Below are 15,392 nucleotides of genomic sequence, written 5' to 3'. Positions count from 1 at the left end.
CCATTGTCTTTTCCAGTGCCAAGGTCAACACCAGGTAGATTGTCCTGTTGCATTTCTTTATAGTGATTGATACCACTGAGTGGATTGCTAGGCCAATTGAAAGAGCAGTTGAGAGTCAATCACATTGCTGTGGGTTTAGAATCACATGTCAGCTAGACCAGATGAGAGAAACCTTCTCTAAAGGTCATTAGTTTGTTGCATGGGTTTTTTCTGAAAATCAGTACAAGTTCCATTGTCATCAGTAGATTGTTAATTCCAGGCATTTTTTTTATTGAATTGAAATTCCAGTACGTGAGTCATTTTTGATAGTCTTGTAATATACTGGGCCATCGCCTCCCCAAATGCAGTTGACCTACATTGTCCAAGGGCAGGAGTTGCAGAACTTACTTTTTTTGTAAATTTTATGAGTGTTAATTTCAGTCAAAATTGGAATGAGAAAGCTAATAGGAACCTACCTTCAGAATGTGAAATGTATTAGCCTGTATCTGTGGGATTTAAGAATATAAGAAATTGGAGCAGAATGGAGCATTTGGTGTCTCAAGCCTGCCTCATGATTCAATCATGGTGGCTGCTCTGCGCAGACCTTCATTCCTCTTTCATGCCAGCTCATTGTGGCCATCAACTTCCTGATGTTTCAAATTGTTTCTCCTCTTTAAGTATTTTCACTGATCTTGGCTCCATGACACACTGGGTAGAGAATTCCAGATGTTTGCTATCCAAGGGAGAATAAATTCCTTTGCATCTCTTTTTAAGTGAGTGCCCCCTTATTCTATAATTATGCCCCATAGTACAAGATTCCTCCACTCGTGGAAATTTCTTTTCAACATCTACCATGTCAAACCCCTTCGAATCTTGTATATTTCAATGAGATCACCCTTCACTCTTCTAAACTCTGGTACATAATGGGAAAAACAGAGGACTGTAGATGCTGGCGATAAGAGTCAAAAAGCGCGGCACTGGAAAAGCACAGCAAGTCAGGCAGCATCCGAGGAGCAGGAGAATCGACGTTTCAGACATAAGCCCTTTGCCAGGAATGTTCCTGATGAAGGGCTTATGTCCGATACGTTGATCCTACAGCTCCTCGGATGCTGCCTGACCTACTATGCTTATCCAGTGCCACCCTTTTTGACTGAAGTACATAATGGCCTAATATGTTTAGCCATTCTTGATAAGTCACCCTCTTCACCCAGGAGCCAGCCTAGTGAGTCACTTCTGAATTGCCTCCAATGCCAATACGTCTCTCCTCTGATTTGATTTATTGTCACGTGTACCTAAGTACAGCAAAAAGTTTTCTTTGTACACAGTACAAGCAGGTCATAGTAAAGGAAGAACATACAGATCATCAGGTCAAAAAAGGATTTGTAGAGAGTAAGGCAAACATGTTACACTGCACATGTCGTGCATGAGGCAAGATCAGCCTTAACAAGATCAACATTATTTTAAGTTCGCGAGTCCACTTCAGTTAGATAAATACTGAGATCAGAATTGTACACAGTACTCCAGCTGCAGCCTCGCCAACACCCTTGACAATTGGAACAGAACATGCCTTTTTTAAAACTCCAACTATTTGGCAATAAAGGTCTTTCTTTGAATTGTCAGCACACTTAGATACCTAGGACCTTGTCACATCCTCCAAGTCATGAATATAGATGGTAAATGATTGAAGCCTCTGGACTGATCCTTGTGATACACCACTCGTTATGTCTGTCCAACTGAAAAAAGATCCATTATTCCAACCTGTCCTCAATCCCTGTTAATACTGAGCTCCAGTCTTGTGCAATAACCTTTTATGTGCCATGTTATCAAATCCCTTGCAGAAATCCAAATATCCTGGTCTGTACAGGTTGCTCAAGAACCCTATACTCTATATTTGATTCTGTGACCTCATTCAATGTGTTCATAAATTTGCAATGATCAGGTCAGCTTATCCTGGTCAAAGCCAGCGAGCTCCTAGTTGCTTCATGATTTTAACTCTGTGACTTCCAACTTAGAGTATTTTGTTGGCTCTTATTGTTAAAGCAGTGGTTGGGGAGGGGGGTGCTGGGTAGAGGGCTGTCTGTGCACTGACATTTCACCTTTTTGAATGTTTTTTAACCTTCTGAATGTTTAATGTATTGTTCTTTTGATATGCTTAGGGTGCCAATAAATGACAGTTTTAGTATGGAAGGGCAAAGGGTAGTAGGGCCGAAGGGCCTGATTTGTGATGTATTGTTATTTGTTCTTGGAAATGGAGAAGACTTGATTTTAATTTCAAACGTTAAAAGATTTTGATGCATTTGATCAGAGACTCCACAGAAAAGATTTACGCAAATTGATATTGATATTTCCTACTGACATTTATAACCTACCATTTCGAAAAATGTATGGGTGTGGGAAAACTAAAGCAGATAATGTTACATTTGGCCCACAAACCAAAGCTGTTTATTTTTTCAGCAAGAAAGAAAGCATGGTGGGTATGTGCATTGAATTAATGGGAAATTTGACTCCCATGTTCGATTTGAAATTAGATTGGATTAGACTTTGTTGTCACGTACTCAAGTACAGGACTATAATGAAAAGTGTATAAAGTTGCCACACTCCAGCATCGTTTTAGAAAGTAGGTAGAATTAAAAGCAATAGCAGAAATTAAAGAAACAGAAACAAAAGGAAAAGAAAATGTCTGGATCACCCTCGCCTACAATGCCTTCCTGAGCCGGGCTCACCAATGCCATCTGCTCTAGATCCACCAACGCCATGGTGCTGCCACTTAGCCACTGCCTCGAGTGCTGTGCCTTGCCACTGCTTGTGCTGGGCCCACTTCGTCAATGCTGCCACCAATTTAGAATGAATTGAAGTGTGAGTCGACAGCCTTTCTGATGAAATGCAAGGTGCATTTGAACCAGCATTGACATTAGAGCCACGTTGGATGCTTGTAGCACCGTCACCACTTCGAGTCCTGCACTGGGACCACTGAAGTTGACATTGCCATGCTCCAACACGATCTCGCGGCTGGCCCTACACTCGAGTGGTGTGCAGTAAATGTCTACTCAACATATATTTGAGAATATGTTGATGGAACTATATTTCTGTGTCTGCCACTTTCTCAGGACGAGTTTGAAATGTTGGAATAACTATTTTCCTGCATGATGATGTAGCATGTCTTTTGTTGAAAATGTTTTTTGTGTGATCCTCAGAGACCACATCGATAGGACTGCGTGTGAATTACTTTGAAACCCAAATGAAGTTTACTTTTTGAAGTGAAATATACTCTATTTATACTGTGAGGATCTGCCTTTGGTCAATAAACCAGTTTTGGTGTGTCATGGAGCGGTGAACATTAATTCCATTTGTGACTACCTTTTGCTTGGATAATGTTTCCTGTTAGAGTAATGTGTTGAGAAAGTTTACCAAATAGCCCCACTGAGGAACAAAAAAAATGACTGTGGTCAGGAAATGTTGCTCGATCTTAAGATGCTCTGAGGCTTCTCCGAATACACTTGCTGTCCTTAACTGGTATCTGAGTTGATTGCAACACTGTAATGATTAAAAAGACTAAATTATAATTCCAATTCATGCAGAAGAGGAAAGAATATGGCGTTTTGTGAAGCTTGTAAAGTTATGAACATATAAAGGTTAGTGAGATGAGCAGGTTTTTGCACAAAGTTGCTCCCTTTACATCTCTAGTTATTTTGACACTCAGTTGCTCTTAAGAAATGTGCTGCCGTGCAGCAGTAGGGCAGAGTGTTGGAAGTCTTAACAACGTACATTCACTTTAACGCGATTCTGGGGATAAATGAAAATGTGCTGCAGTCTTATAAAATTCATTTCAAGTATTTTTTTTAAATATGAGACATCAAGCGGCTTAGTGGAAGAACAGATATGGCCAACTTTGGAGTGCCTGGTGAAGTCTTGATCGTTATTCGATAAGCGTTGAAGCTAGGTGTACCATTTCCTGCAGGCTGATGTACACAGATATTTTTAGACCATACTGTGATTACTTATAATGACTTTATGATCTGCAAGTGACTGACATCCTGTTCATCAGGAACAATGATCAGGAGGGGCACAGACTTGTAACTCTGGGCCAGATTTTACAAGGGGCTATGGTATTATAGAAGCCAAGAGATCTCCAAACAGAAACCAAACTGCATATATCAAAAGGAAGGGTAAGCTCTTTGTAAATGTACTGATGGTTTCAGACTCCAATCGTGATCCTTCACATTAATGTTCATTATTTCGGGATTGAGTTTGGTTCTTTCGTTTCTGTCATTCATAATCTCTGTTATTTAGCAATCCAAGAGTGAATTTATTGTTGCAAGATCAAGGTTATTCTTTGCAGTCGTTTCCCCCATCACTCCCCAAAAAAGCTAAATCAGTCATGAAAGAATTCAAGCAGGAAATGAGGAGACTGAGGAGGAGCCATGAAACATCTTTGGCGAATAGGCTTAAAGAGAATCCCAAGGCATTTTATACATAAACTAAAAGCAAAGAATACCTCAGAAGAGGGTGGAACCACTCAAGGATGAGGACAGAACTTCTGCTTGGAGGCAGAGAATATGGGCAACATCCTCGATGAGTACCTTGCATCAGTATTCACCAACAAGAGGGAAATGAAGAATAGTGAGATAAATGTGGAGCATGCTAATATGCTAGGGCATTTTTGAGTTCAAGAAAGACGTGGTGTTGGATCTCTTGAAGAGCATTAAGATCGAGGAGTTCTCAGGGCCTGGTGGTATCTTTGCCAGTTTCTTGAGAGAGGCAAGAGAGGAGATTGCTGGGGCATTGATTAAGGTCTTTGTATCCAGGCGAAACTAACCATTGGAGAGGCCGATGGGAACTGGCAAAGTATTGTTGTTCAATAAGGGAAATAGGGATAATCCATGTTTGCAGAATGTTTCCCACAAAAAGTGAGTCAAGAGACAGGGACATATTCACTGGGTCAAGGACAGGTCATTTAAGATTGAGGTGAAGACGAACATTTACAAATCTCTGGAATTTTCTAGCCAGTAGGACTGTGAAGGCTCAATTATACTGAAGTCAGAAAGTGATGGGTCTCTGGTGATGAATGACATCAAGAGATAGGGAGACAGAACATGCAAGTGGTATTGAAGTAGATGACCACTTGTGATCTCATGAATGGAGGAGCAGGCTTGATGAACTGGTTAATTTCTGACTTTGACTTTCTACCCTTTTCCAGTGAGCATGAATGGAAGTTTTGAAAGCGAACATGGTTCACCATCTGTCTCCATGTAAGAGTTCAACTTCATACCATAAATTCTATCTCCATTTTACTTTCTTCCTTAATCACATTTTTGCTTTCCTCTTATTTTAGCTTTGAGACAGTATCACACCCAGGGACATTTTGCATTTCTTTTGTTTTTCTTGCCCCATCATAACTCCCTTTTTGGCCCTGGAGGATGACATTTTCTGTCATTCAGTCTCTCCTGTTTTTCACGCTATCATAGATTTCCTTTTGTCCTTGTCCAACTCACCCCTTGCTCAAAACTTCTCCCAGTTCGTAGTCGTAAACTCAGAGATATAGCACTGAAACAAACCCTTCAATCCAACTCATCCATGCTGACCAGATATCCAAACCCAATCTAGTTCCATTTGCCAGCACCCAGCCTATATCCCAGTAAACCCTTCCTCTAAGACCTATCCAGATTCCTTTTAAATGTTGCAATTGTACCATCATTCCTCTGGCAGCTCATTACATACATGCACCACCCATTGTGTGAAAAGGTTGCCCTTCAGGTTCCTTTTGAGTTTTTCCTCTCTTCCCCCTAAATCTTTCCCCCCAAATTTTGGATTCCCCCACCCAGGGAAAAGACCTTGTCTATTTATCCTATCCATGTCCCTCATGATTTTATAAACCTCTATAAAGGTCACCCCTCAGCCTCTGACGCTCCAGGGAAAAGAGCCCTAGCCTATTCAGCCTCTCCTTTATAGCTCAAATCCTCCAACCCTGACCACATTATTGTAAATCTTTTCTGAACTCTTTGAAGTTTCACCACGTCCTTCCAATTGGAGGGAGACCAGCATTGCGTGCAATATTCCAAAAGTGGCCTAACCAATGTCCTGTAGAGCCGCAATACAGGATTCCTTTATTCGATACTATGACCAGTAGAGGAAAGCATACCAAAAGCCGCCTTCACTATCTTATCTACCTGTGACTCCACTTTCAAGGGGCTATGAACCTGCATTCCAAGGTCTCTTTGTTCAGCAACACTCCCCAGGACCTTACCATTAAGTGTATAAGCCCTGCTAAGATTTACTTTCCCAAAATGCAGCACCTCGCATTTATCTAAATTAAACTCCATCTGCCATCTGATCAAGATCCTGTTGTCGTCTGAGGTAACCTTTTGTCACTGTCTACTACACCTCCAACTTTGGTGTCATCAGCAAACTTACGAACTGTACCTCTTATGCTCACATCCAAATCATTTATGTAAATGACAAAAGGAAGTGGACCCAGCACTGATCCTTGTGGCACTCCACTGGTCACAGGCCTCTAGTCTGAAAAACAACCCTCCACCACCATCCTCTGTCTTCTACCTTTTGAGCCAGTTTTGTATCCACGTGGCTAGTTCTCCCTGTTTTCCATGAGTTGTAACCTTGCTCACCAGTCTCCCATAGGAAACCTTGTCAAACGACTTACTTAAGTCGATATAGATTGCGTTCACTGCTCTGCCCTCATCAATTCTCTTTGTTGCAATCTTGATTGAGTTTTTTGAAGAGATAAAACCTGATTTCCCATGTGTAAAGCTATGCTGACAAAGCCTAATCGGTCCTTGCTTATCCAAATGCATGTAAGTCCTTTCCCTCAGGATTTCCTCCAACAATGTGCCCACCACCAATGTCAGGCTCACTGGTGTATAGTTTCCTAGCTTTTACTTCCCTTCTTTCTTAAATAGTGGCACCACATTAGCCAACCTCCAGTCTTCCGGCATGTCATCTGTGATTATCGATGATCCAAATATATCAGCAAGGGGCCCAGCCATTACTTCCATTCCTTCCCACAGAGTTCTAGGCCACACCTGATCAGGTTCTATGGGATTTATCCACTTTTGTGCATTTTAGGACATCCAACAGCACCTCCTGTGTAATTTGGACATTTTTCAAGAGGTCACTGTTGGGTTCCCTTCTTGAGATTCTAACTCGCTTGATGTAACTGTGACATGCCAATGTCTATGAACAACCAGTGTGTGATCAGGCCATCCGTCGAAATGGTGTGTGATCAGGCCATTCCTCACTGCAGCATTTGCAGAGTATGATTAGCTTGTCACATCCTGCCTGCCAGACAGAAAACACTCCTTCCAGGACATGCAATTTCTTAAATATCAGCAGCACAAATTAACCCTTTAACATCTCATTCTCCATCTATTTCCCCTCATTCTAGGTATTCCATGTCCTTCTCCACAGTAAATACTGATATGAAATACTCATTGAGTATTTCCTGCCCGTGTCCTGCACTCTACACATGCATTGCCTTTCTGATATTTGAGAACTTCCAGCTCAGCACTGTCCCCATGACTTGTCCTACCTGCCTATCTTCTTTTCCACCTATCCACTCCACCCCCCCCACCCCCAACCTATCACCTTCATCCCCTTCCCCACTCACCTATTGTACTCTATGCTACTTTCTCCCCACCCTCGCCCTCTTCTAGCTGATCTCTCCACGCTTCAGGCTGTCTGCCTTTATTCCTGATGAAGGGCTTTTGCCCAAAACGTCGATTTCGCTGCTCCTCGGATGCTGCCTGAACTGCTGTGCTCTTCCAGCACCACTAATCCAGAATCTGGTTTCCAGCATCTGCAATCATTGTTTTTACCTGATATTTGAGGGGCCCTATTCTCTCCCTAGTTACCCTTTTTTCCTTAATGTATGTCTAAAGTCCCTTAAGATTCTCCTTAACTCTGTTTGCCAAAGCTATCTCATGTCCCCATTTTTGCCCTCCTGATTTCCCTCTTAAGTATACTCCTACTGCCTGTAAATACTTCTAATGATTGATTCGATCTCTGCTGTCAAAACTGACATATGCTTCCTTGTTTTTCTTAACCAAAACCATAATTTCTCTGGGCATCCAGCATTCCTTACACCTACCAACTCTTCCTAACAAGACTATATTGTCTCTGGACCCTTTATCTCATTTTTGAAGGCTCCAAATTTTCCAGCCATCCCTTTATCTGTTCATATCTGCCCCCATTCAGCTTTGGATTGTTATTGCCAAATGCAGTGAAAACTGGTCCGTCTCCAATTGCGAACTTCAACTTTTAGATTGGGTCTGTTTTTTTTCCATCACTGTTTTAAAACTAATGGAATCGTGGTCGCTGGCCCCGAAGTACACTCCACAGCACCGCATTCATTTGCCCTGCCTTCTGATGACAGGTCACAGACCTGAAACTGTTTCTCTAGCCACAGGCACTGCATGTTCTGCTGAGTATTTGCAGTATTTTCTCTTTTGTTTTCATTTGAACATCTGTAGAATTCCACATTTTGAATAAACTTATTTCTACATTGTAGCCAGATAGATTTCAACATAAATCATCCTGTTTCTAGTCTATATGAGATGAACAGCTTTCTGTGAAAATATTTCTGTTGGAAGAAATGTAAAATGTGGTCATTTAAATATTCACGTTGAAATGTTTTGTGGCAAATGTGAGCTAATAATTTATGAAATTGTAATTCGTCATTTTGTCCTTACGTATTATTGGCGATTTGTGGTGAATGTTTACATGAAGCTCAGAAGTGAGTGATAAATAGAAATAGCTTGCTGCCATTTCAGAGATAATTTTGTTAAAATTGCTTGGTTTTATTTGGGATAATTACATTGTTTAAGTTTTTGTTCTCTCTTGTGCGCAGTGTTTTTACTAAAGCCAACATGTTTCCCAATGTGATGATTCAGAAACTTGCACGTTGTCTCATCACATTGTGATTGCTACGTTTTGGAATGTGCTGTAAAGAACTCCTCCAACTTTTCTCCCATTTTATTAATTCCTATTATTGATGTTTGTCGTTTCTTAACTTGGAGACAGTGAGGTCTGCCAGATGTTGGAGATCAGAGTTGAGTGTGTGTTGCTGGAAAAGCACAGTAGGTCAGGCAGCATCCGAGGAGCAGGAAAATCGACGTTTCGGGCCAGACCTCCTCTTCAAGAATGAGGCTGGGAGCCTCAGGTGGAGAGATAAATGGGAGGGGGGGTGGGGTTGGGGAGAAGGTAGATGAGAGTGCAATAGGTAGATGGGATGGAGGTAGGGGGAATGGTTAAGGAGGTAGGTTGGATTGGTGGGAAGGAAGACCAACAGGTGGGACAGGTCCTGAGTGCGGTGCTGTGCTTGAAGGTTGGAACTGGGGTAAGGTGGGGGGAGGGAAAATGAAGAAACTGGTGAAGTCCACATTGATGCCCTTGGTTGAAGGGTCGCGAGGTGGAAGATGAGGCATTCTTCCTCCAGGCATCGAGTGGTGAAGGAGTGGTGATGGAGGTGACCCAGGGCCTGCATGTCCTTTGCAGAATGGGATGGAGAGTTGAAATGTTCAATCAGGGGGTGGTGGGGTTGGTTGGTGCAGCTATCCCAGAGATGTTCTCTGAAGCACTCTGAGAAGGCATCCGGTCTCCCAAATGCAGAAGAGACCACATCAGGATACAATAAATGACATGTGGATGTGCAGGTGAAACTTTGAATGTGGAAGGCTCCTCTGGGGCCATGGTTGGAGGTGAGAGGGGAAGTGGGGGCACAGGTATTCAATTCCTGTGGGTGGTAGGGGGAAGTTGCCAGGAGGAGAAGGCGGCTTGTTATGGGGCGTGGACCTGACCATCATCTCCGAGACCATACACAACCTCATCACCTCCGGGGATTTTCTACCCACAGTTTCCAACCTCATGGTTCGAGCACCCAGCACTGTCCGATTCTACATCTTCCCCAAGATCCACAAGCCTGAGTACCTCACCAACCTGTCGTCTCAGCCTGCTCCTGCCCCACCGAACTTAGCTCCACCTATCTCGATACTGTCCTATCCATCCTGGTCCAGTAAGTTCCCACATACGTTCGAGACACCACCCACCCCTCCACCTCTCCCAAGACTTCCAGTCCTTCTTCACCTCCATCCGCCATAACGAGGGCCTCCTAGTGATGTCACCACCTGTAGGTTTCCACGAACACTCTTATTCATTTGGCTGAATTGGTCTTCACGCTCAAATATTTCTCCATTCAATCCTTCCACTTCTTCCAGACAAATGGGGTAGCCATGGGCACTTGCAGGGGCCTTAGCTATGCCTGTCTCTTTGTCGACTACGTAGAACAGTCCATTTTCATAGTTACACCAGCACCGCTTCCCACCTCTTCCTCCTCTACATTGATGACTGCATCGGAACCACCTCGTGCACCCATGAGGTTGAACAGTTCATGAGCTTCACCAACGCAATCCATCCTGACCTTAAATTCACCTGGACCATCTCTGACACCTCCCTCACCTTCCGAAGACCTCCCTATTTCCATCCACGAGGACCAACTCGACACTGACACTTTTTACAAACCTACTGACTCCCACAGCTACCTGGATCACACCACCTCCTGCATAAATGTTATCCTGTATTCCCAATTCTTCCACCTCTGCCGCATCTGCTCCCAGGAAGACCAGTTCCACCATAGAACACACCAGATGGCTTCTTTCTTTAAAGACTGAAATTTCCCCTCCCATGTGGTTGAAGATGCCCTCCAACGCATCTCATCTACGTCCCGCACCTTTGCCCTCTAACCCCACCCCTCCAACTGTAACAAGGACAGAACCCCACCCGGTCCTCACCTTCCACCCCACCAACCTCTACATAAATTGTATCATCTGCCGACATTTCCACCACCTACAAATGGACCCCACCACCAGGGGTATATTTCCCTCCCCACCCCTATCCGCTTGCCACAAAGACCATTCCCTCTGCGACTACCTGGTCCGGTCTATGCCCCCTAACAAGCCAGCCTCCCCTCCTGGCACTTTCCCCTCCACTGCAGGAATTGCAAAACCTGCGCCCACACCTTCCCCACCCACACCCCAACCCTTAGCTCCATCCAAGACTCCAAAGGAACCTTCCACATCCATCAAAGTTTCACCTGGACTTCCATGCAAGTCATTTATTGTATCCGTTGCTCCTTAGGCGGTCTCCTCGACATTGGGGAGACTGGATGCCTTCTGGCAGAGCGTTTTAGGGAACATCTCTGGGACACCTGCACCAACCAACCAACCCCACCACCCCGAGGCTGAACATGTCAACTCCCCCTATGGCTCCCCCGAGGACATGCAGGTCCTGTGCTGCCTCCATCGCCACTCCCTCACCACTCAGCTCCTGAGGAAGAACCCGCCTTATCTTCTACCTCGGGACCCTTCAACCCCAGGGCATCAACGTGGACTTCACAGTCTCATTTTCCCTCCCCTCACCTTACCCCAGTTCCAACCTTCAAGCTCAGCGCCATCCTCATGACCTGTCCAACCTGTCAATCTTCCTTCCCACCTATCCGCTCCACCTTCCTCTCTGACTTAGCACCTTCACCCCCACCTCCATCCACCTATGGCATTCCCAGCTACCTTCTCCCCTGCTCCACCCCCTATGCTCCCAGCCTCATTACTGATGAGGGGCTTTTACCCAAAACATCGATTTTCTTGCTCCTCAGATGCTGCCTCACTGGCTGTGCTTTTCCAGCAACTTTTCCCTGCTGCATGGGCCAGTTGGAAAATTCCTAACTACCAGTTCTTTCTTTATTTACTCCTGTGGTATGAAGCTTTTATGCACTTTCATTGGCAGAAAGTCAGATTTCTCTGCAGGGTTCAAGAATGCTTTCCTGTTTACGAGTGATTCTTTCTGCGAGGCACCGTGTTAACCATTGATTCACCCAGACACGCAAGTTGAGAAATTTATTGACAGATGACAACATTTAAATGTTCTTGGTCATTTTATTTGACAATTATTTGATGTGATTAGATTCTCGCTATACTGTTTTTTTAAAATCTCTTAACCACAATTAATACTTTATAGTGTAAATTCTTTGGCAAGTTATTTTATTTATCATTTGTAATTCATGTTTTTTGGAATTTTTTTTGTGAATCATAGCTTGCAGAAAGACAGAATCCAATTTCAACGTGAAAATGAAATATTGTCGTGTGCTTTGGTCCCAGCACTAACTGTTCTATCAACTCAAATGAGTTGATGCTGTGATGTTGTTGTGTTAGTGTTTGCATTGTGATGCGACACTGCAAATTGCTGAAAAGCCTCAGTACATACACAAGGGTAATGATATCGGGCAATACATGACAAAATAGTTCTCTGCTCAGCTGAAATCGAGCTTTTAAGTTGATCGTCATCCATTAATGACGAATGCACAAGAACTGCATATTTGAAATTGACAACACAAGAATGTAAAGAGATTCTTAAATTAGAGTTCACTATTTATCTGCCAAAGTGTCCCAAAGTGCTGCTTTCCAGAATTTATTTTTAAATCATTGCATTGGTGTATGAACTAACTGAGAAGCAAAGAGGAAGAACGTGCAATGGCTTGGTTTTCAGTACCATAAAAATGATTGACACCATTGAGTATGAGGTGATTTCATGAGGTCCGCGGTGAGTCACTGTTGTATTTAACTGTCTTTGAATTTGTATTCATCACACTCGTGCTTCTTACAGTGCAGTTCTGCCTCACTACTGCACTGCAATATCAGCCTTGATTTTATGTCCAAGCCTGGCCCTGATGGAATGCATCCCAGGGTACTAAAAGAGATGGCAGGAGAAAAAGCAAATGTACTGGTGGTAATTTTCCAAAATTTGCTGGATTCTGGGGCAGTCCCAGCAGATTGGAAAACAGCAAATATGTCACCACTGTTTTAAAAAGGGAGATAGACAAAAGATGTGTAGTTATAGTTCAGTGAGCATAACCTTTGGGGAAGATGCTTGAGTCTATTAACAAGGAAGAAATAGCAAGGCATTTCAATAGAAATCGTCCCATTGGGCGGACGCAGCATGGGTTCATGAAGGGCAGGTCATGCTTAACAAATCTTTGGAAATTCTATGAAGACATTATGAACAGGATGGCCAAAGGGGCCCCAGTGGATGTGATGTACCTAGATTTCCAATAGGCCTTTGACAAGGTGCCACACAAGAGGCTGCTGCATATGTTAAAGATGCTGGCGTTAATGGCAAAGTATTAGCATGGATAGAAGATTGGTTGACTAACAGGCAGCATCGAGTGGGGATAAATGAGTGCTCTTCTGTTGGCAGTCAGTGACGAGTGGTGTGCCTCAGGAATCAGTGTTGAGGCCACAATTATTGACAATTTATGCAGATGATTTGGAGTTGGGGACCACATGTAGTGTGTCATAGTTTGCAGATGGCACTTAAGAATAGTGGCAGAGCAAAGTGTGCAGACAACAGGGAAACTTTGCGGGTGAACGTAGATACATTGAGTGAATGGGCAAACGTCTGGCAGATAGAATCCAATGTTAATAAATGTGAAGTCATCCATTAGACTGGAAGCAGAGGCTAGCGGGGAAGACAGTAGAGCAAAAATGGCAGGAGTTTGTGGGTATAATTGAGGACACTGTACAGAGGTTCAGCCCCAAGAAAAGAAAGATTATCCGGGGAGAGATTAGACAGCCGTGGCTGACAAAGGAAGTCAGGAAATGTATTAAAGAAAAAGAGAGATCCTATAAAGTGGCCAAGAGCACTGGGAAATCAGAAGATTGGGAAGGCTACAAAAACAAACAGAGGATAACAAAGAGTAATAAGGAAGGAGAGGATCAAATATGAATGTAGGCTAGCCAGTAATATTAGAAATGATAGTAAAAGTTTATTTCAATACATAAGAAACAAACGACAGGCAAAAGTAGACATTGGGCCACTTCAAACTGATGCAGGAAGCCTAGAGATGGGAGATAAGGAAATAGCAGGAGAACTTACCAAGTATTTTGCGTCAGTTTTCACAGTGGAAGACATGAGTAATATCCCAACAATTAAAGGGAGTCAGGGGGCTGAGTTGAGTATGGTTGCTATTACAAAAGAGAAAGTGCTAGAAAAGCTAAAAAGGTCTTAAAATTGATCAATCTCCTGGCCCATGATGGGCTACATCCAAGAGTTCTGAGGGAGGTGGCTGAGGAAATAGCGGAGGCATTGGTTGAGATCTTTCAAGAGTCACTGGAGTCAGGGAAAGTCCCGGATGACTGGAAGATCGCTGTTGTAACCCCCTTGTTCAAAAAAGGATCAAGACAAAAGATGGAAAATTATAGGCCAATTAGCCTAACCTCGGTTGTTGGTAAAATTCTAGAATCCATCATTAAGGATGAGGTTTCTAAATTCTTGGAAGAGCAGAGTCTGATTAGAACAAGTCAAAATGGATTTAGTAAGGGAGGTCATGCCTGACAAACCCCTGTTGGAATTCTTTGAAGAGGTGACAAGTAGGTTAGACCAGGGAAACCCAGTGGATGTGGTCTATCTAGACTTCCAAAAAGGCCTTTGATAAGGTGCCACACGGGAGGCTGCTGAGCAAGGTGAGGGCCCATGGTGTTCGAGGTTAGCTACTGGTATGGATTGAGGATTGGCTGTCTGACAGAAGGCAGAGAGTTGGGATAAAAGGTTCTTTTTCGGAATGGCAGCCGGTGACAAGCGGTGTCCCACAGGGTTCAGTGTTGGGGCCACAGCTGTTCGCATTATATATTAATGATCTGGATGAAGGGACTGGGGGCATTCTAGCGAAGTTTGCCGATGATACGAAGTTAGGTGGACAGACAGGTAGTACTGTGGAAGTGGGGAGGCTACAGAAGGATCTAGACAGTTTGGGAGAGTGGTCCAGGAAATGGCTGATGGAATTCAACGTGAGCAAATGCGAGGTCTTGCACTTTGGCAAAAAGAATAAAAGCATAGACTACTTTCTAAATGGTGAGAAAATTCATAAAGCCAAAGTACAAAGGGATCTGGGAGTGCTAGCTGAGGATTCTCTAAAGGTAAACATGCAGGTTGACTCCGTGATTAAGAAAGTGAATGCAATGTTGTCACTTATCTCAAGAGGGTTGGAATATAAAAGCAGCAATGTGCTGCTGAGACTTTATAAAGCTCTGATTACACATTTGGAGCACTGTGTCCAGTTTTGGTCCCCACACCTCAGGAAGGACATACTGGCACTGGAACGTGTCCAGCGGAGATTCACACAGATGATCCCTGGAATGGTAGGTCTAACATATGAGGAACGGCTGAGGATCCTGGGATTGTGTTCATTGGAGTTTAGAAGATTAAGGGGAGACTTAATGGAGGCGTACAAGATAATACATGGCTTGGAAAGGGTGGACGCTAGGAAATTGTTTCCGTTAGGCGAGGAGACTAGGACCCGTGGACACAGCCTTAGAATTAGAGGGGGGTCAATTCAGAACAGAAATGCGGAAACA

The 15,392-nt window shown here is 43.5% G+C and overlaps 1 protein-coding gene across 3 annotated transcripts in view; it reads left to right on the top strand.

Moving 5' to 3' along the window:
* Nucleotides 1–15,392, top strand: part of commd1 (copper metabolism (Murr1) domain containing 1) — a 127,453-nt gene that overhangs the window by 28,727 nt on the left and 83,334 nt on the right. The window lies entirely within an intron of this gene.

The sequence above is a fragment of the Hemiscyllium ocellatum genome, chromosome 10, assembly GCF_020745735.1.
Source record: "Hemiscyllium ocellatum isolate sHemOce1 chromosome 10, sHemOce1.pat.X.cur, whole genome shotgun sequence".
NCBI classification, from domain to species: Eukaryota; Metazoa; Chordata; class Chondrichthyes; order Orectolobiformes; family Hemiscylliidae; genus Hemiscyllium; species Hemiscyllium ocellatum.
This window is presented reverse-complemented; position numbering and strand designations above follow the sequence as displayed.